Here is a 24,918-nt window from a genome sequence, read left to right as displayed (position 1 = left end):
CAGCAGCCAGCAGTTTCATTAGTGCAGAGTCAGGCTCTTGTGTTCAACGCATTTTGCCTTGCACTTGCAATACTCTTATGTTCTCTGGGCAGGATGAATGCTTATATCTACAAAAGGAAATTTGTTATTTTTTAAAACATTTCCTGCCCCTTATTTCCATAATTCCTAACTGTGAACGGACTTAACTCTTATCAAAAACTAACAAAAGCTCCTAAGCGATAAGGCAAGACAATTTTAACCTCCCAGATCAGTAACATCTATAAACTATTTGCCAAGTTGCTGCTAACCGCTCAATTATAGGAACAGAAATCTCTCCTTACAGATTACGACAATCACTATTCCTTTGCCAGATGCATAAAAATGCATGTCAAGTTTAAATCATTTCAGATGCAGAAATGTCATTATTCCCTTTTGCAAACACGTCTTCCCTTGGAAGATGCACTCATAGCTGTTTAGCAGAGTCCAAAGCCTATACAGCAGTACAGACTTCCACTTTCAATTCTGGGTTTGCATTTCTTTATTTGAAGATTTTGTTTAATGTTTATTTTAAAACCTTTCTTTACTTATTTTTCTAAATTTTATTGGTAGCATCTTCAAAAACTATCCTCTCCCAACCTGCCTTTTTCAGTGTTCTAAATATAAATGTAGAAACAAAGAAATGAATAATAGTAAGTAAAGAAGCACAGGTGTGCCTTGCAGACAGTAAGTTTTTTAAAGTCCTTCCAGAGTTCTTGAATCATTATCTTTGCATAATTTATACTGTGCTACTTGTGTGCAAACACTGAACCTGGCCCACAAAAAAGAGATGTGAGCTGGTTCAAAAGACAGACATTCACAGTAGAGGGCATAAGCTATTTATTTATGTATCAAATAATTATGCAAATTTATGGCCATATTTTCTAATCAAAGTAATGTGAAAAAAAGGCAGAAGATATGTAGTTCATTATTGCCTTTCTACCTCCCTTGCTCAGAGCCAGGGATGCTGATACTGTACTGGTTGAGTACCAAGTCCTCTTCATTGTTGTTATCCTCCCATGCTTTCATGATTTTACCTATGGAGCCAAAAAGGAAGGAAGGATATGTGTTAAAGTGGCTGCCAGATTAATGTACTGAAGAAAAAAAAAGGGAAAATTAGTTCTTTGTGCTAGTTGCATTGAATGATATTACAGAAGCACACAGCTTGGTCCTGAGTACAGGTGCATAGTGTGAAAACATATATATCACAGGACAGCTCCAGAGAAGTGACAAAAAGCCCAGACTCCTTTGGATGCAAAGTAGCTCTACTCCGTTACCCATATTAAGAATGTACTCTGCCTCATACTTGAACTTTATTCTCCAAATTGCTTAAATACATCAATATATACAAAAATTTTAGTTCATTTTTCTTTCTCTAACAGTTCAATTTTTATTTTTCTTTTTCTTTCTTGAAGAATAATGAACCCTTTTAACCCAACACACCTGAGTGTGATGATATATCTTTAGCTACCAGCTAAATGCCCACCCAGCACTCATTTACTCCCTGTCCTCAGCAGGACATGGGGAGAAAATAGGAATAGAAATGTTCTGGGTCAAAATAAAGACAGAGAGATCACATATGTTACTGTCATGGGCAAAACAGACTTGTCTAGGGAAAAGAAAAATAAAAAAATTGTCAAGTAAAATAGATTTGTGGTGTGACAAACAAAAATAAACACTAAACCCCACATTTCCTCGAGTTTTCAAGCTCAACCTCCCTCCTTTCTTGCGGACTCCTCCATCTGACCCCAAGCCACCATGAGCAGTGTACTAGGTTGGGATTGGGGGGCTTAAATCAGTCCATAACAGCTCCTCTCTGCTACTCCTTCTTCCTCATGCTTTTCTCCTGCTTCTACATGGGTCTCTCAGTGGCTGCAGTGGAATACCTGCTCCATGCCAGAAGCATCTCCCACTCCTCTGACCACAGTGTTCCCTTGGTTTCTCACACTTTCTTCCCCCATTCTCCTCTGCTTGTGCAGTGTTTTGCTCTTTATTAAATACACATTCCCAGATGTGCCATGTTCTTGGCAGAAGGGCTCAGCTGTGCCCTACAGTGAGTCTACTGAAGCTAACTGGAAATGGCTGTTTGTTTTGAGGTAGCCCCATAGACTCAGCCCTTTATCACAGAAGCCACTCCTACAGCATCACTTCTACTCCCCTCAAATCTTGCCAGCTATACTCAATATACTGACCGAGTACTGAAATTTAACTTTTCTTTTTTAATTATGAGATCTGGGAGAATGAAAATACCTGACTTTGATTGAAAATGAGAATTTTTTCAAGTTTTTACAGAGACACTAAAAATCGCTAAAGTCCTATTTGTTTCATGGAAATGTTTTGTTTGATCTGCAGCAAAGTTGGGGCTTTTTTGCATGTTTTTAGACCTTTACCTATTTTCCTCTTTCTGTGGTGCAATATTTAAAGAAAGTAATGACATTTTAAAACAATAATTTGAAAATATGAGATTGAAAAGTTGAAAATGTTGATGCTTTTAACATTACTGATTTTAAACATTCTATTTTGGAAATGTAAATATTAAAACAGCATGTTTTTTTTTTCTCTTCTACTATTCTTATCCCAGATTATGTTGGAGTATAAGGGAATTTTTATAAAGATTTTTTCTCCTCTGCTATATAGAAATGACTCATTCTGTGTTTTTCAGAATAGCAAAAGATTCAAGCATCTGTCTAAAGTCCACATTGTGAAATTGCCTTGCAGCTATAGAGAATCATTTTCACCTGAAAGCTGAGAAGAATATCTGTGAGAAAAGCAGGGAGACTTCTACTGAATATAACCTGGTTACTTAAGATTTCGGTTTTGATGAATGAACATTTTCAACTAAAGACTTTTTTTTTGTCTCTAAAAATGTTCAGCTGATTTTGTTGTTGAGTCATATCATGCCATTGCTAAAACTGTATTAACCCTCCTTAACAAAGCTAGGTTTACCCTTTACATGATGGAAACAGTTATAGTTTGACAGTCATATGCAGAAAGTATCCAGCAGTGAAATGAAGTCAAGTCTAGGCTCATTTGCTTTTTCTAGAGGCTGTTTTCAACAGTGATTTGTGGTTTGGTGGAATGTGTTTGATGCCAGCATGGTAAAACCTTTTTCACAATTTTCACAGTATGACATTCTTTGTTGACTATTCTAGCTCAGATGCTGATCAATAGAGGGGAATGAAGACCAGCAGCTGGCTTGAGGATGTGGTAGCAGGGGGGGTCAGATATACATCTTATATTGTATGTTTCTGGTTCTAAATTTTTACTCTGATGGTCTGGCTATTTTCATTACCAAAGAATTCACATTTTCACTGCCAACAAACTAGGGGAAGAAAAAAAAATGGATAAAGAAGAAAGAGAAAAAAAACAGAAAAGAAAAAAGGAAAAAAGAAAAAAGAAAAAAAAGAAAAGAAAAGAAAAGAAAAGAAAAGAAAAGAAAAGAAAAGAAAAGAAAAGAAAAGAAAAGAAAAGAAAAGAAAAGAAAAGAAAAGAAAAGAAAAGAAAAGAAAAGATAAGAAAAGAAAAGAAAAGAAAAGAAAAGAAAAGAAAAGAAAAGAAAAGAAAAGAAAGAAAAGAAAGAAAAGAAAAGAAAAGAAAAGAAAAAAGAAAAGAAAAGAAAAAAGAAAAGAAAAGAAAAGAAAAAAGAAAAGAAAAGAAAAGATAGTTTCTAATACAGGCATATTCATTTAATATACTTTTATTTCTGAAACATTTATGAAAATCTTGTTAGGTTGCTAGTTAAGCCCATTTTTCTTGGCACAAAAATCTGGTCTTAAATTGTGATCTTGAATACTCATCTTTCTTCATCACTTCAGTTTTATCTTTTTCCTGTGAAATCTGTCTGGATATACCTTGTATCTCATCCAGCTTTTCATTATTCACTCCACTTCTACAGTGTTTATGTCTCCATAACGTGAGAATTAAGAGGAAGAGGACAGTATGACAGTATAGGAGTATTCAACTATTTGCTTATGCTTTTAAATGCATAGCTACATACTTGTTTGTTTTCAGATAGTTTTCATTATAACATCCTGAAGTGCACCACTTTAATAATTATTGACATTTTTTTCAGCCTTTGCCTGTTCTGGGATGGAATAGCAGTAAGCATAACAGCTTTTTCCTAGTGGTCTCAGGGAAGCCTGCTCACAGTGTGAATAAGTCATCAACAGTCCACTGCAGGTACAGCCAAAATACTTTGTCAGATGGATAGTTTCCTAGATGCAAACCAAATTGTTTTATGCTTGGTTAGTTACACAGTATATTTCTATATTTACTTGTGTTGTTATGCCACATTTAGCTGACTAATGACTCAAGAATTTTCTTTGCTAACTTCATCCAAAGCACCTGCTCAAGGATTGTAAATAATACAAATAATTTCTATGGAATTAAAAAAGGAAAAACCCCCACAATTTAATCTAGTGAAAGTTCAATACTGCTTACAAAACACACCATAATTGCTTAATAATATCACTATAATGGTCTGGTCAAAATACTAGTCATTAGGGAGAGCAGGACATATTGATGTACAACTCTCAGTGACACTTCAGGACAGATCTGCTGAGGTGAAGGTAAGATTCCGGGGAGATAGCCAATGCATCAACATTTCCTTAGACAGCATGCAGAGATGTGATATGGCAGTAACCTTACAGCTGAGAAGTTGTACTGACCATATTGAAGCTGGATGTGATCCTGATGGTATCAATGGATACATACTGTGGAGTAGTTCACCCTAATCCCAGTATGATGAAATTTAAGCATAATTTAAGCATATATTTAAGTCTTTTGATTTAGTTAAGTCTATGCCAGTCTGTGACAATGCAGAACAGCTAACAACTATAGCACATGTTAGAAGATATATTTGTATAAATTACTTTTTATAAATCTCTACCTTCTTAAAAAATTATGCCAAATAAAAAGCCTTAATCTTCCCTTTTTCAGTTTTGATCACTTTTCTTTTGTGTGATAATTTATTCTTAACATGTAAACAAGTAATTTTCCATAGTGAGAATTAATAGTGAAAAGGAAGACATTACCAGAATGGGAAAAAATATCTGTATACATTTCTTGAGAAATTAAAAAGTACTACTTCTGATGTTCAAGGACAGGTTGGACAGAGCCTTGGGTGACATATTATAGCATGATGTGATGCTGCCCATGGCAGGGAGGTTAGCACTAGATGATCTTAAGGTCCTTTCCAACACCAACTATTCTCTGATTCTATAATTCTATGATAGCTTAAAGGAAACATGCAAAGTATTATGACAACACAGCTTACTGGACAAACAAATGTGTATGTGTATTCACGCACAGTCAAGACTGCCGCGGCCAGGTGGAGGGGAGAAAACACCGATACGATGTAGGTTCACAAAATGCTCCGTTTATTGATTACAAGGCTGCTCTTAATATACTGTCTTACACGAGATCACGCATTACTTGATTGGCTGCTTCACTTTGCCCACGAGGGGTACACGCTCCACTTTACCTCTCCTGATTGGTTTCACACCTTCGCTTCAGCTTAGCGTTACATCATGCTTCTGGCATCTTGTTATTGCATTCCTGTTTTGCTGATCTTGACGCTTCTTCTTTTAGCCTGGGGTCAGAGGTTCACTTTCTCACAGCTTGCTGTAGGCCTGTTCAAGCGCCCATGCTCGACCCCCAACACAAGACCATAAAAATATCCCTTCTTCAGAAGATGGCATTTTGTAATAAATGCATCATGACTCTTGAAAACTATCTATATTAAAATGGTAAAACAATCAAACAAGGTGTAAATCCACTGCACGATTCTCTACCTGATAAGTTCAATGCTATCATATCTCATCTGTGTAGAGTGACAGCCATCTTAGATTGGCACAACTGGAAAAGGAAATTAATTTTATATGATGCAGATTGTTTCATCTTTCTGATCTTTCATCAGTTCTTAGCTGATTTGATTTTAGTTCTTTCATATTTAAAGGAAAGACTTTTCTTCAAGAAAACTTAAAATCACTGCAAATTCTCACAGACCCAAACAAGCTGTATTGAACAGTGAGCAGTTGACATATGTCAATATAAAAGAAGTTGTCAAATTTAATGACTGCCTTTAAAAGTGGCATTCATTCCCCCTAATTGTACATCCTGGACTTAACCACAAAATAGCAGAGGGTATCACATAAAATCAAAAATGATTCATGGTGTGCCTTCTTTATTGATAACTTCTGCAAGCAGAGGAGACCCAGAGCCAAGTCAAGTGACAGAGAAAATGTGTTTTCTAATTTAAATTTGAAAAACATGTGCTTGACAGGTTTCAAGGGCTGTTTTCAGAACAGCTACAGATTTAAAAGTTGACTGAGGTTTATCTGAGACTTGACCAAAGCATTCTGCTCTAAAGAAAGAAAGAAAAAAAAAATTAAAAAATCACTGTGTTTTCTCAAGGGAGCTTATAATTTGTTGGAGTTCTTTTCCTTAAATGATAGTCCCTATTCATCACTGCTGTAGTCCTGCAAAAAAAGTAAAAACAGACTAGAAAATGTCCTCATATTCACCTTGTGTTTGAGGCAATGATTGAACAGAAGAATTTTTAATCAGGGGTATAAAATCAGTCCTTCCTTTATTATCTTAAATCAGTGGTTATTATTTTGTGTTTCCATAAGAGAAGGTGACTCGTGAGTCCAAAGTTTTCTTACTATTTACTGTTCTAACAAAATATGCTTTCTACTTTGACAGAAGATATCGCTTTATATGCACTGCAGGGAACTCATAACTGAAGGGTTATGTGTATTATCAACCTAAATCAAAGAGATACCAGTAGGAGTGATTTTCATGGAGATGATCATAAGACATGGATTAAATCATTTAAAATCATTCTAACCTATCTGCTCCTCAGGGTTCCACTCCACTTCTTTACACTTTCTTTCCTGAGAATTAATTCCTGTTTTGTTTTCCTATTCCTTTGAATAGATAATAGATTGAGTAAAATCACAAAATGGGTAGCTTTGACAAAACTCATCCCTAAAGGAGTAAAGTAACCTTTCCTGGAAAGGACAGCAGAATTTTGATCAATGAATACTGAACAGGAGGTTTAAAGAAATATATTTGTTCAGTGCTGGACTACTGGGAGTGGCATTAGACCATATCTATATACTTCTGAAAGTATGCTCGTCTATTAGTTATTGATATTATAGGCCTTATGTATATAAAAACTAAAATCATATTAAATTCTGAAAAATGTTCTTACAGCTGCAATATTGTTTTCCATGTAGACCTAGTTTCTAACAGTCTTTGAAAACTTTTTTTTTTATTTATTTGGGAAGTGTAAGCTGCTAGTAAAAGGGTTTTCTTAATTTTTTGTTTCTTTTTAATATTGTCAGTTTGTCCTTATTTTTTGCCTTTTCTAATTCATATATTTTAATCCCTTTGATAGTCTGTCTCTTTTTACTGGAAACAGTGCAGCCTTCAAAGAAGTGTAACTGACAGGGCAAGATGCAGATGCTCAGAACACAATCAGTACAAAATGAATTGACCATATTACAATAATCTTGGTTCATCAGCTTCCATCAGCCGTAAGGTTTTCTCACTGATATATGAGAAATTATGAAATCTCTTAGATTTTTTGACTTTTTGCTTCCCAGAATTTTAGCAGTAACCATCAAAAGGAGTTTTCATGACACTTGCTTTAGGAAGCTGCTTTTCAGCATGTTGTAGTCTAAATAAAATTACTTACTGTGGGGTATTAGAAATGCACTTCACTTTTTACTTGTCATTCATATGGCTTTCTCATTCTTGAAATTATAAATGCAATATATTGTATGGTTATGTTTTACAATTTAATTTCCTACTAACTAAAGAACTAAACTAATTTTCTGCCCAAACTGAAGTGTTAAAAGTTTAAGTGTTTCAGATGGTTAAAGGCTAGGTAAGGTTATATAAGTTAAGGCTGAGTTTAGGTGGAGTGTATGTAGCTCTTAGAAACAAAGCAAACAGATGCAATCATTAAATGGAAACATAAAATATTTTCAGAACATGTGCTTACCAAACAGAAAATTTGCCTGACAACCTAAACAATCAGCCTGTGACATACACCAAAACTGGCTTTTTTAAAATACTATATTGTATTTTTTGGATTAATAAAGTAGGAAAAGTAGGTCACAAAGTGAAACATTCACACTTAAAGAAAATGTCATGTAAGTACAGGCAATTATTTGATGTAGTCCAAGGTCAGCATGCATCTTGCTGAAACAGCTCAGTCTGTTTTATAAGCTCTGGTACCCAGCGTATTTAAATTTTACAATATATCAATGTACTGCATTGATATAATAATGATTCTTGAACAGCTTTTGTACTTCTAAGCATCATATACCTGTCCAAGGTTTCTACTTACAGTGAATCTTAATTATTCTATGGAATTAACAAAGATCTAAGGTATCGTACCCAGTGAAAGTTCAACAGCTCTTGCAAAGCAGATCCTGGCAACATCAAATTACAGAATTCAAGTAGTGCAAAATCAGCTTCCATCTGTTAGGACAGATAGATAAAGAAACAGTTAACATATTGAAAAGATAAGTGAGTATATTGGCCAACATTCAGTAATTACAGGTACTTGGAAAAAAAAAGGAAAGAAAGAAAAACCCACAAAATGAATATGGCATTTTTAGGTAATGAATATTTTTTCTGAGGCAGGGGATATTGAAAGAGAATATATAAACTAAGGACTCATCTACCTATAAGTTTGCTAATGACTATTTTGCCAGAAGACAGTTTTAAACACATAGATATAAAAGCATTCATGTTAATTCTAAATAAACTCTAAGTAGAATATAAACTGAGTAGAACTGTTGAATGACTGCACTGATTACAAACTAGCATTCTGACTTACACATGTGTGTACAGGGAGTATCAAGGGGAAGCTGCCACGTAATTTCTAATACAGAACTCTTGGAAGCTGAATTGCATCCATATGGAAACCTTCCACTACTGTAATGAGGTGAAATAAGTCAGACCTGCATGGGACAAAATTGAGAGAAACCAATTCCCTAGTAGTTTCCTTAGCTAGAAGATGTCTAAAAGATTCTGTGGCACTATAAGACTTAAATAAGATGTAAAAGTCATACTGAATGGGAGATTAAAATATGGGCAGACATGTCATAAACAGAGTGTCTTCTGGTTTGCACAGGTTGCTATAGCTGTACAGTAACAAGGATTTTTGCAACCTGCTTTTACTTAACGATATTTAGCAGGCATACATAAGGAAAGGAATTCTCTATTTGAACATCTATGTTGCTCAAGGGTATTGCTTTCCTCTGCCACTGATAGGAGCTGTAAACACCCAGCACTATTATTAGTGTTATGATGTACCACAAGCATATGTATTTGTATGAAGGCATTAAAATATTTTTACTCTGTTCCTTCAAGAAGAATTTAAATAAAAGTTTCTGAGAATAAGAAAAAAATGCATCAAGGAAGTTCAGAATAAGATAACTGGTCAGTTATTTGAACCATAGTGCTAGAATATTTAGACATGATGAAAAATTCATCTTTGCATACAGGGGACCTTAAATTTGTCAACACTTTAAGTCAAAGATGTTATATAGATGGGGATTTTTAACCCAACACTATGTAAATCATATGTTTTATGTAGGGGACTCTGCCTTGAAAGGGACAGAAGAGCTCATCTGTTGGACTGACCCGGTCGCAAGGGAGGTGTGTTGCCTATCTGGGGCACGGATTAGGGATATTGCAGAGAGGCTACCTGCTCTAGTAAGTCCCACGGACTATTACCTGCTTCTAGTGATACATGTGGGTGCTAGGGATATAGATAGTAGTAGCCTGAGGACTATAAAGAAGGACTACAGAGCCCTAGGAGAGGTGGTTAGGGGCTATGGAGCTCAGATAGTCTTTTCGACAATTCTCCAAGACACAGGGGAGGACCTTCCAAAGGCAAGGAGGATTGGACAGGTTAATAAATGGTTAAAAGGGTGGTGTCATACTCAAGGGTTTGGGTGTCTTGGACATGGGGCCCACATTTGTAGGCCAGGCCTACTGGGGGCTGGTGGAGCTGCTCTGATAAAGAAAGGGAAGAGTGGTTTTGCTGGGAGGCTTGCCAGACTTGTCAAGGATGATTTAAACTAGTTGTGTTTTGGGAGGGGGGCATCATTCCATCCCAACACACCCAGTCAGTTGCCAGCACCTATAATAAATACTCGGAGCAATATAGTGATATCCTAGCCACTCCAGCCAAAGAGCCAGCTTCATTTGGAGCTCGGATCAGATGCCTCTATACAAATGCCCGTAGCATGGGGAATAAACAAGAGGAATTGGAGATGTGGGCACATCTACAGGACTATGATATAATAGGCATCACAGAAACATTTTGGGATGGCTCCTTTGACTGGAGTGTTGGAATGGAGGGTTATAGGCTTTTTAGAAAAGACAGGCCCAGTAGGAGGGGAGGGGGAGCTGCCCTTTATGTTAGGGATAGGCTAGAGAGCATGGAACTCTCTCTGGAGACAGGTGATCAGTTAACAGAAAGTTTGTGGGTCAGGGTTAAGGGGAAATAAGTGATGGGAGACATTACTGTGGGAAGCTGTTACAGACCGCCTGATCAAGAGGAACCTATGGATGAAGACCTCTACAGACAAATAGGAAAAGCCTCACACTCACAGGCCCTTGTTCTCATGGGGGACTTCAACCACCCTGACATCTGTTGGAGCGATGGAACAGACCGGCACAAGCAATCCCAGAGGTTTCTCGATTGTGTGGAAGAAAACTTTCTTCTGCAAGCAATAGAGGAACTGACGCGGAGAGGTGCCCTGCTTGACCTTGTGCTCACCAACAGGGAAGGGCTCATTGGAAATGTGACTCTCCAGGGAAGTCTTGGATGCAGTGATCACAAGATGGTCAAATTCGAGGTCCTCAGGACAGTGAGAAGAGTCTGCAGCAAGCTCACTGACCTGGACTTCAAGAGGGCAGACTTTGGCCTCTTCAGGAACCTGCTTAGCAAGGTTCCATGGGATACAGCCCTAGAGGGCAGGGGGCCCAAGACTCTTGGTTAATATTCAAGGATCACCTGCATCCCGACTAGGAGGAAGTGGAGCAGGAGGGCCAGGAGACCACCTTGGATGGATAAGGAACTGCTGAAAAAATTCACAAGAAAAAAGAGGCTTATAAAAGGTGGAAGCAAGGACAGGTGGCCTGGGATGAATACAGGGTTGTTGTCCAGGAATTTAGAGATCAAGTTAGGAAAGCTAAGGCCCAATTGGAGCTAAACTTGGCAAGGAATGTTAAAAGTAACAGGAAGGGATTTTATAGGTATGTAACAGCTAAAAAACAGACTAAGGACAATGTAGGCCCCCTCCGGAAGCGTTCGGACTACACAGGACTTGGAGAAGGCTGAGGTTCTGAATGGCTTCTTTGCCTCGGTCTTCACTGGCAAAGGCTCTGAACACACCACCCAAGTCTTGGAAGTCAGAACCTGGGACTGTGAGAATGAAAACCTTGGGCCCACTGTAAAAGAGGATCTGGTTCAAGACCATTTTAAGAACCTGAATGTACACAAGTCCATGGGACCTGATGAAATCCATCCACGGGTCCTGAAGAAGCTGGCAAATGAAGTTGCAAAGCCACCGGCCATCATATTTGAAAAATCATGGCAGTCAGGTGAAGTTCCTGACGACTGGAAAAAGGGAAATATAACCCCCATTTTCAAGAAGGGGAAAAGGGATGATCGGGGGAATTACAGACCAGTCAGTCTCACCTCTGTGCCTGGCAAAATCTGGGAACAGATTCTCTTGGAAGGCATGCTAGGGCACATGAAAAACAACAAGGTGCTTGGTGACAGCCAGCATGGCTTCACTAGGGGGAAATCCTGCCTGACCAATTTGGTGGCCTTCTCTGACGGGGCTACAGAAATTATGGACAGGGGTGGAGCAGTTGACATCATCTACCTGGACTTGTGCAAAGCATTCGACACTGTCCCATATGACATCCTTGTCTCTACATTGGAGAGACATAAATTTGATAGGTGGACCACTTGGTGGATAAAGAACTGGTTGGATTGTCGCACTCAAAGAGTTGTGGTCAACGGTTCAATATCTGGCTGGCAACCACTAACGAGTGGTGTCCCTCGGGGATCGGTGTTGGGAACGGTCACGTTCAACATCTTTGTCAGTGACATGGACAATGGAATTGAGTGTGCCCTCAGCAAGTTTGCTGATGACACCAAGCTGTGTGGTTCTGTTGATACGCTGGAGGGAAGGAATGGCATTCAGAGGGACCTTGACACTCTTGTGAGGTGGGCTAATGCCGACTTCATGAAGTTTAACCATGCCAAGTGCAAGGTCCTCCACCTGGGTGGGAGCAATACCAGGCACAGCTACTATGCTGGGCAAAAAGGAAATTCATGGTAGTCCTGCAGAGAAGGACTTGGGTTTGTTAGTCAATGAGAAAATGAACATGAGCCAGCAATGTGCACTCACAGCCCAGAAAGTCAACCGTATCCTGGGCTGCATCAAAGGTAGAATGACCAGCAGGTCGAAGGAAGTGATCCTGCCCCTCTACTCTGCTCTCATGAGACCTCACTTGGAGTATTGTGTGCAGTTCTTGTGTCCTCAGAATAAAAAGGACATGGAACTCTTCGAACAAGTCCATAGGAGGGCCACGAGGATGATCAGGGGACTGGAGCACCTTCCATATGAAGACAGGCTGAGAAAGTTGGGGCTGTTCAGCCTGGAGAAGAGAAGGCTGCGTGGAGACCTCATAGCAGCCTTCAGGTATCTGAAGGGGGCCTACAGGGATGCTGGGGAGGGACTATTCATTAGGGACTGTAGTGACAGGACAAGAGGTAACGGGTTGAAACTTAAACAGCAGAGATTTAGACTGGATATGTGCAAGAAATTCTTTCCTGTGAGGGTGGTGAGGTACTGGAATGGGTTGCCCAGGGAGGTAGTGAATGCTCCATCCCTGGCAGTGTTCAAGGCCAGGCTGGATGAAGCCTTGGGTGATATGGTTTAGTGTGAGGTGTCCCTGGCCATGACAGGGGGGTTGGAACTAGATGATCTTCGGGTCCTTTCCAACCCTAACTATTCTATGATTCTATGATTTATGATATGCTAATTAAAAACAGTATTAAAAACAGGTACCTTGGAGAATATCTTACTTGCTTACATCCATTCTGACTTGTAGCTGGTTTTTCACTGGCATTCATAGTTGACAGATTGGGACATACTGTGAGGAATTTTTGCTTCTAGGCAGTGTTCAATCAGAATGGATGAGTTGATTCCTTGAAAGCTTAGAACCAAAGACTCAGACACTAAGCCACCACAGATATAAACGAATGCAAGAAAACCCTCACAAATGCTAGCGATAAGACTTGTGTACTCTTCAGAGTTGTTAGACCATTGCCAAGTTTGCCAAGGGTATCAAGAAGAAGAACTAGAAAAACAAACTCCAAGAATGAAGACTTTTATAGGTGTTAAGAAGAAAATTCAAATAGAAGAGAAATATTCCAAGGTATCTATTTGAAGGCTAGAATGAAAATAACATGTACAAATCCTTGAAAATGAGCTCTAGAATCTAAAATATTTTATATACAATGTGACACATAAGGGAAAGGCTATGAAAGATTAGTTTCATGGACAAAGAAACAAGACATGAAAATAATCTCCGAAATACCATTCTGCATATAAGCAGTAAAGCCTGAGAATCTGAACAACACACGCCACTACATACATATAAATAATTTTCTTGCAATTGTTGACTTATGTTAATGGAGCATTCCTCTTTTCTACCCCTTATCTCTTTACCCATATAATTAAGGACCCTCCTGGATCATATAACCTTCCATCTGGAAAGGTTCTATTTTAATTAATTTCTGAGACTCTGCATAGTGCTAGAAATATTGATGTTCACAGCACAGCACCCAGATCCTTTCTGGTCACCTTCAGTCTGACAGCTAAGATTTCCAAAAGTATTGAAGGACCTGTGCTAGCAAGTCATGCTTTTACTATCCACAGAAAAGGAATGGCAAACAGACTGCTAGGAAAGTTAATGAACCCTTTTTAACTCTCTTTTTCCATTGTAGGAGTGTTCAGGTGTCTGCCCTTTGTGATGAAAAAAAAAAATTAAACTTTTGCATTTAAACTACATGTATCACTTCTCGATATTTAAAAATATGCTAAAAAGTCATAAATTGAGCACTATTGTTAGCTTAAAGGATAAGAATTAAAGAAAAATATCTAGATTTTTAATTTATTTTGTGTTTGCAAGTCTGAAGTTAAATCAAAGGAAAACTTTAAAGAAGAATGCTTTAAAAGATAAAAGTGTTTCATCCAGAAAGATCTGAAATATAACATTTATTATACAGTGATTTTTTTCTTCTTTAAAATATACAATAATAATTTGATGTTATTCTAACTGCTCCTCTGTGGATGGAAATGTTACTGCAATGAAGCAAGGAAGATGAATATGGTGAAGTGCTGCTAGGGTAAGGAGGGGTTACCACTACCACAGTGTGTTGCTGGACCCGAGGACAGCACTTAAGGAACTTCTCTCCTGATGGAGAAGAAACAGGACAATTACAGAGAGAAAAGGGTGAGCTACAGGGAAGGAGGAAGTCAAGAGAGTTGCAAAAAAAATGTATGCAGGGAGAAAATTAGAGCCAGGAAACGAACATATGAAGGAGCAGAGCAGCCAGCACTGCAGACATGAGATTCAATTAAGTTCAAGAGTAAAACTGTGTCAGTAGGAAAATGAAAGGACAGATTTGTATTGGAAGATGTCAGTCAGATCACAGGATTTCCTTCAGACAGAAAATGTGTTCTTGCCAACATAGGTAAAATATCTGTTGCTCTGGGTCAAAGTATTTTGCTGTTAATACATCTTTTTTAAGGAATACAGTAACATTTTGAACAACAGGTTTTGAATTGCCACCTCCTTTGGACATTTTTTGTTTGACCATGCAGCCTCCCTGTGAGCTGTACTTCAGATAGATAGGTCTATTGGACACTTGACCAACATACCCCAATGATTATGGCAGCAAAATCTTAAATACTTAGGCTAAAATATAACGAACAAGGGATTTAATACTGATATGCATTTCTAGTGTTCTTAGTGGATAATTTAAGCCTCCATAATTAATCAGTTCTAAATTAAAATACTCAAATAGTTCAAAACTTTAACAAAAATCTGCATAAAAATTGATTACACAAAATGTCAAACAAAATATTTTTAGAAATGTTTCCACTAGAACTAAAGAAATATCTTGAATAGTGAAATTCTCCGTGAAGAATGCCTTCCAAGAAATGTTTTTTTTTTCAATTCAGTTTTGTTGTACATAGTACATTTGAATGCAAACATTTGAAAAAGAAAATTTGGTTTTCATGTAAATTGAAATTTTAATTTATTTTTGAAATTTAAAAAATGTTTTTACTTTTCTTGTCTCCTATAATTTCTTATTGTATGTATAAGAATAATAATAAAAAGAATGTAATTTTGGGGGGGGCTGGGATTTCATCCTTTCCACTTTACCTTGATTTCTTAATGCACAAGGCATATGAGGACACAGTGTGGCTGTTCCAAGCGCAGTCACACCAACACTGCAGACTGTTGGTGAGGTTTAACTGCATTTCACAGATGTTTTGAATGGGCCTACCATTTTACAAAAAGAAGATGCCATGAAAGACTGTAACTGAAGCTTTTACAAATTTATCCCTCAGGATTTTCTTATCTTCCCATGCAGTTTCTTCAGTCTCTGCCAAAAATCTCTGTAGGATGAGGGTTACAGAGAAATTAAAAAGAACCATACAGAATCCCAGAATCCCAAGAGTTGGAAGGGACCTCGAAAGATCATCTAGTCCAACCCCCCCTGCTAGAGCAGGGTTACCTAGAGTACATCACACAGGAACTTGGCCACCTCACTACCTGATCATCAAGCCCACACTTCCTTAGCTTATCTATGAGGATGCTGTGGGAGACAGTATCAAATGCCTTACTAAAATCAAGAAAAAACACATCTACTGCTCTACCATCATCCCTCCACCTAGTTACTTCCTCATAGAAGGCTGTAAGGTTGGTTAAACATGACTTCCCCTGGGAAAACCATGTTGGCTGTTCTTAGTGACCCCCTCATCCTTGATATGTCTAGAGATGGCATCAAGAATAAGTTGTTCCATCACCTTTCCAGGGACTGGTCTATAATTACCCAGCTCCTCCTTCTTGCCTTTCTTATAGACTGGCGTGACATTTGCCATCCTCCAATCCTCAGGCACCTCTCCTGTTTCCCATGACTTACCAAAGATGATGGAGAGTGGCCTAGCAATGACCTCCACCAGATCCCTCAGCACCCGTGGGTGCATTCCGTCCGGACCCATCAATTTATAGATGTCCAGATTGCATAGCTGATCCCTATCCCAAACCTCATCTACCAAAGCAAACTCCTCCTTTGTCCTGCCTCCTTCTGGGGCTATAGGAATCTGGGGCCTCCGGAGAGAGTCTGCAGGAGTAAAGACAGAGGCAAAGAAAGCATTCAGCACCTCTGCCTTCTTTATATCCTCTGTCTCCAGGACACCCACCTCATTCAGCAGTGGGCCTATATTGCCTCTTGTGTTAGTTTTATTTGTTATACAAGCTATGGAAGACCTATCCTGCCTGTTTTCATGTGTGCTAAAGCTATTATCCATCATCTACATTTTCCCCCACTGAAGTGGAATGCTTCTCATATGTCCTCAACTACATTCCCAAACTTTTTTTGTCCATCCTATAAGAAAGCAAAGCAGATCTACCTGCAGATTCCTGATTCTCTCCATATGTTGTGGCTAGAGATTCACTGTTATTCCTGTCTCCTAAAGACCCTAAAGCCTGTTTGTCTCTTCTACATTAACCTCCCTGCATTTTTTAATTTCTCCTCATTATTTCATGTGATGAGATGCTCATCTTCTGACCGTCTGCCTCTGATCATTGAGTTCACTAATCACAGTATTTCAGGTCCAGCTATAGCACAGTGAAGTCTTCAAGCCCACTTAACAACATACAGAAGGCAGTTTTCCACAGAGATGCAACCCTGCTGCTCTGCTTCCACTTCTTGATTCCTTCACTCTCCTGAAGTGATGTGTGAGTGGGCCATCTGTGATATGCCCCTTATTGGAAAGGATGTGGTATCTGAAAGAGGAAGACTGCATTTTAAAGGGCTTCATGTTCAGAAGGAATTCAATAAAGCAGAATATTCAACACTTTACAATGGCTTTGTTTCTTCCATATCATGAGACCTACCTTCCCCAACAGATATTCTGATGTTCCTACTATGTAGCAGGATGTAAATCTTCCTTTTCAATATGATCTGAAATACCAAAGCAAGAATGGGTGTAGCAGCAAACTTGGAGATATGAAGCAAGAGCTGATGCTTCACTACCTATGATATCTGGAGGAATACGGTTTCAAAAAAAAGGGCAGAAGAAAGAAAAGCAAAAAGACTCTATGAATACAGTTTACTGAGGTATTTTTGAAATTGCAGAAGTCTATAAAATTGTTCCTTTATTTATTAGCTTCCAGAAAGGCATCCATGTAAAAGAAAACAAAAATTTAAATCCACATGAACTGTTTCCTTTGAATTTCAATATTTTGCTCAAGTGTTGGAAACACTGAATATATTGGAATTACTTTTAATTATATGAAAACAAGAAAATAGGAATAATTAAAAACTAAGTGACTGACTTGTAAATATCTTTTACACCAAGTGAAATATAAAATGGTAAGTATGTGTAAAGTTAAATAATTTTATTTTCATTAAATAGTAATGAAAGGTATGGATATGGTATATTTTAGTATGGGCTTCTTTAAGGTTGAAAGTTCTTTTATCTTTATAACATCTTACAGATTTCAAACAGCACTGAATTTAATCATTAATGGTTTGGATCATATATAATGATGCATGTAATAGTACTGGAATGTCTCATGTTTTCAATGGAAAAAGTGGAAGCAAACCTTCATTGCAGGTAAAAAGAGGTGTTGCAACAACACATAAGAGGTGGTGTGAAGAGGCAGGTGGAAACTTGGTGCCTGTGTTCTGCTGTATAAAATCTTGTGCAATGGTTCATTGAGGAAGATTAGAATCACTTCAGCACGAGTGGTAAGGAGCCAGTTTATGCATACATGACATTGCCACTTCTCTCACCTCATGGAAGCTGTGCAGTCTTTCCAAAATTAAATAACTGTAACAGGATACCTGCCAGGTTGCAGAATCTTGTCCAAACTGAAGGGGTGTGAAACCTGCTGTCCTGCCGTGTATGCAAACTGCTCTGTACTGCTTTAAAGTTGTTTTGGATTTATGACAGGAAAATATGGTGCTCATGCTGTGCATTAATATGGATGAAAAGTTTGCTCTATTATGGCAATCTTTCATCTACAAGGAATTCTAAATAACCTATCAACACAGCACAACATAAGCATTAATGCACTGTTAAAAGGGTTTTCATAAGATATTATGCGAATAGAGAAAGAAAGATTGTAATACAGATGACAAACAAAAGTTAGTGCTGCTTATTTTTCCAACACCTACTCCTGACCATCACAAAGCAATATTCACATATTACATCCAAATGTTGGTAAGATATATGTCTGTACAGCTATGCTGAAATTTAACTGAATATTACTCATGAGGTAAATCAAAGGAGTTCCTTGATATGTGGCTTCCTTTATTTCTGTTATTTTGTGCACACTCTTTGTAAATTTCATTTTTGTTTCGCATAAACATGCGTAAGTATAGCATTGCAATATTTCAGTGGTGTTTTCCTTGCTGTAGCTGAACTTGTAGAAACATTCACACCAAAAGTAGACAAATAATCCACACTAAGGGAAAACAATCTTATGCTAAGAATACTGGTTTATTTTCTCAAAGAGTTTTCAAGGTGTTATAAATAGCAAGAGTAAAAACCCAAACAAACAAACAAAAACAAACAAACAAAAATCCCCAATCAGCCAACCAACCAAAAACCCAACAAAACCAAGCCTGAAAATGAGAAATACTTTGTCAGAGTCTTTTAAATTAATAAGTCACAGCAGGGTGTGGGCTACACTACTGCCTAATAGTTGTTAATCGGAATAAATAATATGTTTTTAATCGTCAAGTGGCATTTAATTAACCCGCAATAACTGGCTAATTAATTCTCAATTAAATCATTATTTGAAACACTTTATTCAAATGTGAATTAATGTAATTTTGGCTACCTCCTATAAGGTATCTCACTATTTGTGATGAATTGTAGGTTAAAGTTTGGCATTTGCTCTCCCTCTTCCTCAATGAACATCAAGGACACATTTGAAAAGCTTCATGCTGTTTGTTAATTAAAGAAAACCAGAAGGGCAAACGACAGGGAATTCAGAAAACAAAACACCTCAAATATCATATACTCCAATATCCCTGGTGGTGTTCAAGGCTGGGTTGGACAGAACCTTGGGTGACATGATTTAGTGTAAGGTGTCTCTGCCCATGGCAGGGGGTTAGAACTTAATGATCTTAAGGTCCTTTCCAACACTGACTATTCTATGATTCTGTGATTTATTTATACTTACTCCCACACTTAGCAAACACTCTGGGACAAATCCGCAGCTGCAGTAAACTGACAACATTAATTTAAATTAATTTATTTACTAAGCCATTACATGGTTTGGTTTGGAATCTTTTGGTTTGGTTTGGCTTTTTGGGTTTGTTTTTACTTTTTTGGGGGGAGGGGTTTTGTTCACTTTTTTTTTATGTTGGTTATAGATGGGCAATCTGCTGGGTTTTGCCTAAAATTTAGAAGCAAAAAGCAATCCCTGTTCCAAGCAACATATAGTCAGGGGTACAGGAAAGTGGGGATAGCATTTTGTTCTTATAATGTGATGTTCACCCCAGTATAGAAAGCTTTTTTTTTACTAATAAATTAAATGAAAGCAATGACCTGTAATTGGGAGTAGGAGGTACAGGAAAATATGCCATTAGGAAGAAAGAAGTGGAAATGCAGAGCCCTAAACACTAAAAGACATTCCATGTCAAAAGATATTGTAAGATTTTCTTATAATGAAAAGTAATAAGCATTTGAAAGGTTAGTCAAAAAGACTGAGTTTTGTCTGTGAAGAAAAATCTTCTTACTCATTCTCAATGGAGGAATACACCACCAGTGATGATTAAGAGCCTCTTGTTATGAAATATCTCCTTCTGGAAATCTGAGCCTCTTCTTTGAGGAAAGAAGATGCTTGCAGAGAGTTGCTTTCCTATTGAATGGTAAGTCCTTGAAAATACCTCTCTTCAGCTTTCTTCAGTAGACAAAGGACTACACAAGATGAATGCTGGAGTGGTCAAAAATGGTGTTAAATTACATTCCAAGACAATGCATAGCTTTCTTCCATAAACTACTTAAAAGTCCAGCCAATATAAATAAATAAAAAATTGCAGGCATTGAGAAAAAACTATGTTCTGATGGAGTTCTGAAAAGATAATGACATGTACGACAGATTTCACTGGAACAAATATATTAAGCACTATGTTAATGAGCCTGCATAATGGAATATATTTCTTGTATTCACAGAAACATGGTGAGATGGTGCCTGTGACTGCAGTGCTGGAACGGAGGGTTACAGGCTCTTTAGAAAAAACAGGCCCAGCAGGTGGGGAGGGGAGTTGCTATTCATGTTAAGGATAGGATGGAAAGTATGGAACTCTGTTTGGGGACAGGTGAGCAGTTAACACAGAGTTTATGGGTCAGGGTTACAGGGAGAACAGTGATGGGAGACATTATTGTGGGGATCTGTTACAGACCGCCTGATCAATAGGACTCTGTGGATGAAGCACTCTATAAAGAGACAGAAACAGCCCCACACTCACAGGCCTTTGTTCTCATGGAGGACTTCAACCACCCTGCCATCTGTTGGAGGGAAGGTACGGCCCGGCAAAAGCAATCCAGGAGGTTCCTCAATTGTGTGGAAGACAACTTCCTTCTGCAAGTAATAGAGAAGCCAATAAGGAGAGGTGCCATGCTTGACCTCATGCTCACCAACAGGGAAAGGTTGTTTGGGAAAGTAAAGTTTCAGGGCAGCTTTGGCTGCAACAGTCATGAGATGGTCGAATTCAAAATCCTCGGGACAGTGAGAAGAGTGTGCAGCAAGCTCACTGCCCTGGACTTCAAGAAAGCAGACTTTGGCTTATTCAGGAATCTGCTTAGTAAGGTTCCATGGGATATAGCTCTAGAGGGCAGGGGGGCCCAAGACTGTTGGCTGATATTCATAGAATCATAGAATAGTCAGGGTTGGAAAGGACCTTAAGATCATTTAGTTGCAACCCCCCTGACATGGGCAGGGACACCTCATGCTAAACCACGTTACTAGATGATCTGTTTAACCTGGCCTTGAACACCGCCAGGGATGGAGCATTCACAACTTCCCTGGGCAACCCGTTCCAGTGAATCACCTACTACAAGCTCAGGAGTGTTGCATCCCAAATAGAAGGAAGTGCAGCAGGAGGGCCAGGAGACCTCCTTGGATGGATAAAGAGCTGCTGAGGAAAACTCAAAGGAAAAAAGAGGCTTATAAAAGGTGGAAGAAAGGACAGGTGGCCTGGGAAGAAAACAGGGATGTTGTCCAGGAAGTTAGGGATCAAGTTAGGAAAGCTAAGGCCCAGTTAGAATTAAACTTGGCTAGGGATGTTAAAGATAACAGGAAGGAATTCTATAGGTATGTACTGAATAAAAGACAGATTAGGGATAACATGTGCCTTCTCCAGAAGCTATATGGAGATCTGGCTACCCTAGATTTGGAGAAGGGTAAGGTTCTGAATGACTTCTTTGCCTTGGTCTTCACTGGCAAAGGCTTTGAACACACCACCCAAGTCTTGGAAGGCAGAACCTGGGACTGTGAGAATGAAAACCTTGGGCCCACTGTAAAAGAGGATCTGGTTCAAGACCATCTTAAGAACCTGAATGTGCACAAGTCCATGGGACCTGATGAAATTCATCCACGGGTCCTGAAGAAGCTGGCAAATGAAGTTGCAAAGCCACCGGCCATCATATTTGAAAAATCATGGCAGAGAGGTGAAGTTCCTGACGACTGGAAAAAGGGAAATATAACCCTCATTTTCAAGAAGGGGAAAAGGGATGATTGGGGGAATTACAGACCAGTCAGTCTCACCTCTGTGCCTGGCAAAATCTGGGAACAGATTCTCTTGGAAGGCATGCTAAGGCACATGAAAAATCAACAAAGTGCCTTGTGACAGCCAGCATGGCTTCACTAGGGGGAAATCCTGCCTGACCAATTTGGTGGCTACAAAAATGATGGACAGGGGTGGAGCAGTTGATGTCATCTACCTGGACTTGTGCAAAGCATTCAACACTGTCCCACACGACATCCTTGTCTCTAAATTGGAGAGACATCAATTTGATAGGTGGACCACTCGGTGGGTGAAGAATTGGCTGGATGGCCACATGGAGATTTGTGGTCAGCAGCTCAGTGTCCAGCTGGAAACCATTAACAAGTGGTGTCCCTCAGGAATCGGTATTGGGACCGGTCTTGTTCAACATCTTTGTCAGTGTCATGGACAGTGGGACTGAGTGTGCCCTCAGCAAGTTTGCTGATGACACCAAGCTGTGTGATTCGGTTGATATGCTGGAGGGAAGGAATGGCATTCAGAGGGACCTTGACATGTGTCATGGGTTGAGCAGTAGCAGTCATTTTTTCTCCTTCTTGTAGCTGGTGCAGTGCTGTGTTTTGACTTCTGGGCTGGGAACAGTTGCTTGATAGCGAGCATGTTTTGAGGGTGTTCTTGTTCAAGGCTTTTTCTGAGCACATGCTCCAGCCAGGTGGAGGACGGGAGGCCGGGAGGAAGGAAAGACAGGACACCTGACCCAGGCTAGCCAATGAGGTATTCCATACCATAGCACGTGAAGCCCAGGATGCAACTGGGAGAGAGAGTTGGAGGGGGGAGCTCTGGAGGAAAATGGAGGAGGGAGCACGTGGTGCTCGGCTGGGCAGGGTGAAGTGAGTTACGGGTCGGTGGCTGGTGGGGTGTTGTATTCTTTTCACTTGTTATTGGCTGTATCATTATTATTGTGTTATGCCTTAGCTATTAAATCGTTCTTATCTCAATCCGTGGGGGCTACATTCCTTGTATTCTCCTTCCTAACTCTCCGGGAGTTGGGGGACTTGGTTTAAACCACGACAACATGCTTGTGAGGTGGGCTGATTCCAACCTCATGAAGTTTAACCATGCCAAGTTCAAGGTCCTACACCTGGGTGGGAGCAATCCCAGGCACAGCTACAGGTTGGGTAGAGAAGAGATTCAGAGCAGCCCTGCGGAGAAGGACTTGTGGGTGTTGGTTGATGAGAAAATGAGCATGAGCCAGCAGTGTGTGCTTACAGCCCAGAAAGCCAGCTGTATCCTAACCCTAATGCATCAAAAGAGTTGTGTCCAGCAGGTTGAAGGAGGTGATCCTGCCTGTCTACTCTGCTCTCGTGAGACCTCACTTGGAGTATTGTGCGCAGTTCTGGTGTCCTCAACATAAAAAGATGGAACTGTTGGAAGAAGTCCAACAGAGGGCTACAAGGATGATCAGGTGACTGGAGCACCTCCCATATGAAGACAGGCTGAGAAAGTTGGGGCTGTTTAGCCTGAAGAAGGGAAGGCTGCATGAAGACCTCACAGCGGCCTTCCGGTATGTGAAGGTGGCTATAGGCATGCTAGGTATGGACTCTTCATTTGGGACTGTAGTGATAGGACAAGAGGTAATGTGTTCAAATTTAAACAGGGGAAGTTTAGATTGAATGTAAGAAAGAAGTTTCTTTACTGTGAGGGTTGTGAGGCACTGGAATGGGTTGTCCAAGGAAGTTGTGAATGCTCCATCCCTGGCAGTGTTCAAGACCAGGTTGAACAGAGCCTTTGGTGGCATGTTTTAGTGGGAGATGTCCCTGCCTATGGCAAGGGGGTTGGAATCTTATGATCTTAAGGTCCTTTCCAACCCTTATGATTCTATGATTCTATGACATGAACCCATCATGGGAACTTAAGTTCTGTATAATGCCAAATTAATATTTTCCTTGGAAGTCTTTGTACTCAAATTGTGTCCATACATTATCAAGCCTTTTTTTCACATTTATTTCGATTCTTTCACTTTGTTGGTCTTTGTTTGTTTGTTTTTTGCTTGATAAGTTAGCTTTTTTCATTTTCCAACCAAGATGTTCCTCCAAATTACCTCCCTATCAGCACATCGTGTTTGCTCTTGTAACAACGACTTACATGACAGAAAATCTCTTTCTTCTCAATTGAAATAGTTATTTGTTCCTTATGTAGAAAGGCCAAAATAGGTTAGAAATGTAGAAAATATATTAATGGCCATGGATTAAACAAAATAATGATTCAGCAGTTTGCTCCATGTTTATTTACTGGTATGTGGATGAAATTAGATACTGATTTAGAAAAGCTAATGAAAGCTATACTGTTTTCCCCCAGTTTCTTTCTCTCTCTCAGATTCTCTCCCTCAGATTCTCTCCCTCCCAGAAGGTGCTGCAGTACTATAGTATTTATATTCATTTCAAGACACCACCTTTCCTCCTTTAAAATAGGAGGTAGATGGGTAAAGGACAATCCTGAGCTTCAGAAGATGTACCTTTAGGCCTTCTATTTTCACCATATTTTCTCCATTATTATTTCTTCTGTGTTACCACTGTAACAGTACCTTTAATTTTTTTTTTCTTGTTTCAGTATGTTGGAAGCTTTTCCAAAATCTTTTGGCTGTCAGGCACCAGTTCAAAACCCTGAATGCTAAACTCCCAATCAGAACTACTCAGTTCTCTGAGGTGACAGGGTTAGAGGAGATACAGAACCTCACCAGAAGAAGCCTGTCTTTTAATTTCCATCAAGGGATACTTTGAAACAAGTTCAGGTATTTTACTACCAGCATATTTCTGCTC

This window comes from Melopsittacus undulatus, chromosome 2 (assembly GCF_012275295.1).
Source record: "Melopsittacus undulatus isolate bMelUnd1 chromosome 2, bMelUnd1.mat.Z, whole genome shotgun sequence".
NCBI lineage: Eukaryota > Metazoa > Chordata > Aves > Psittaciformes > Psittaculidae > Melopsittacus > Melopsittacus undulatus.
The sequence above is the reverse complement of the archived record's forward strand: the minus strand, read 5'-3'. Positions refer to the sequence as shown.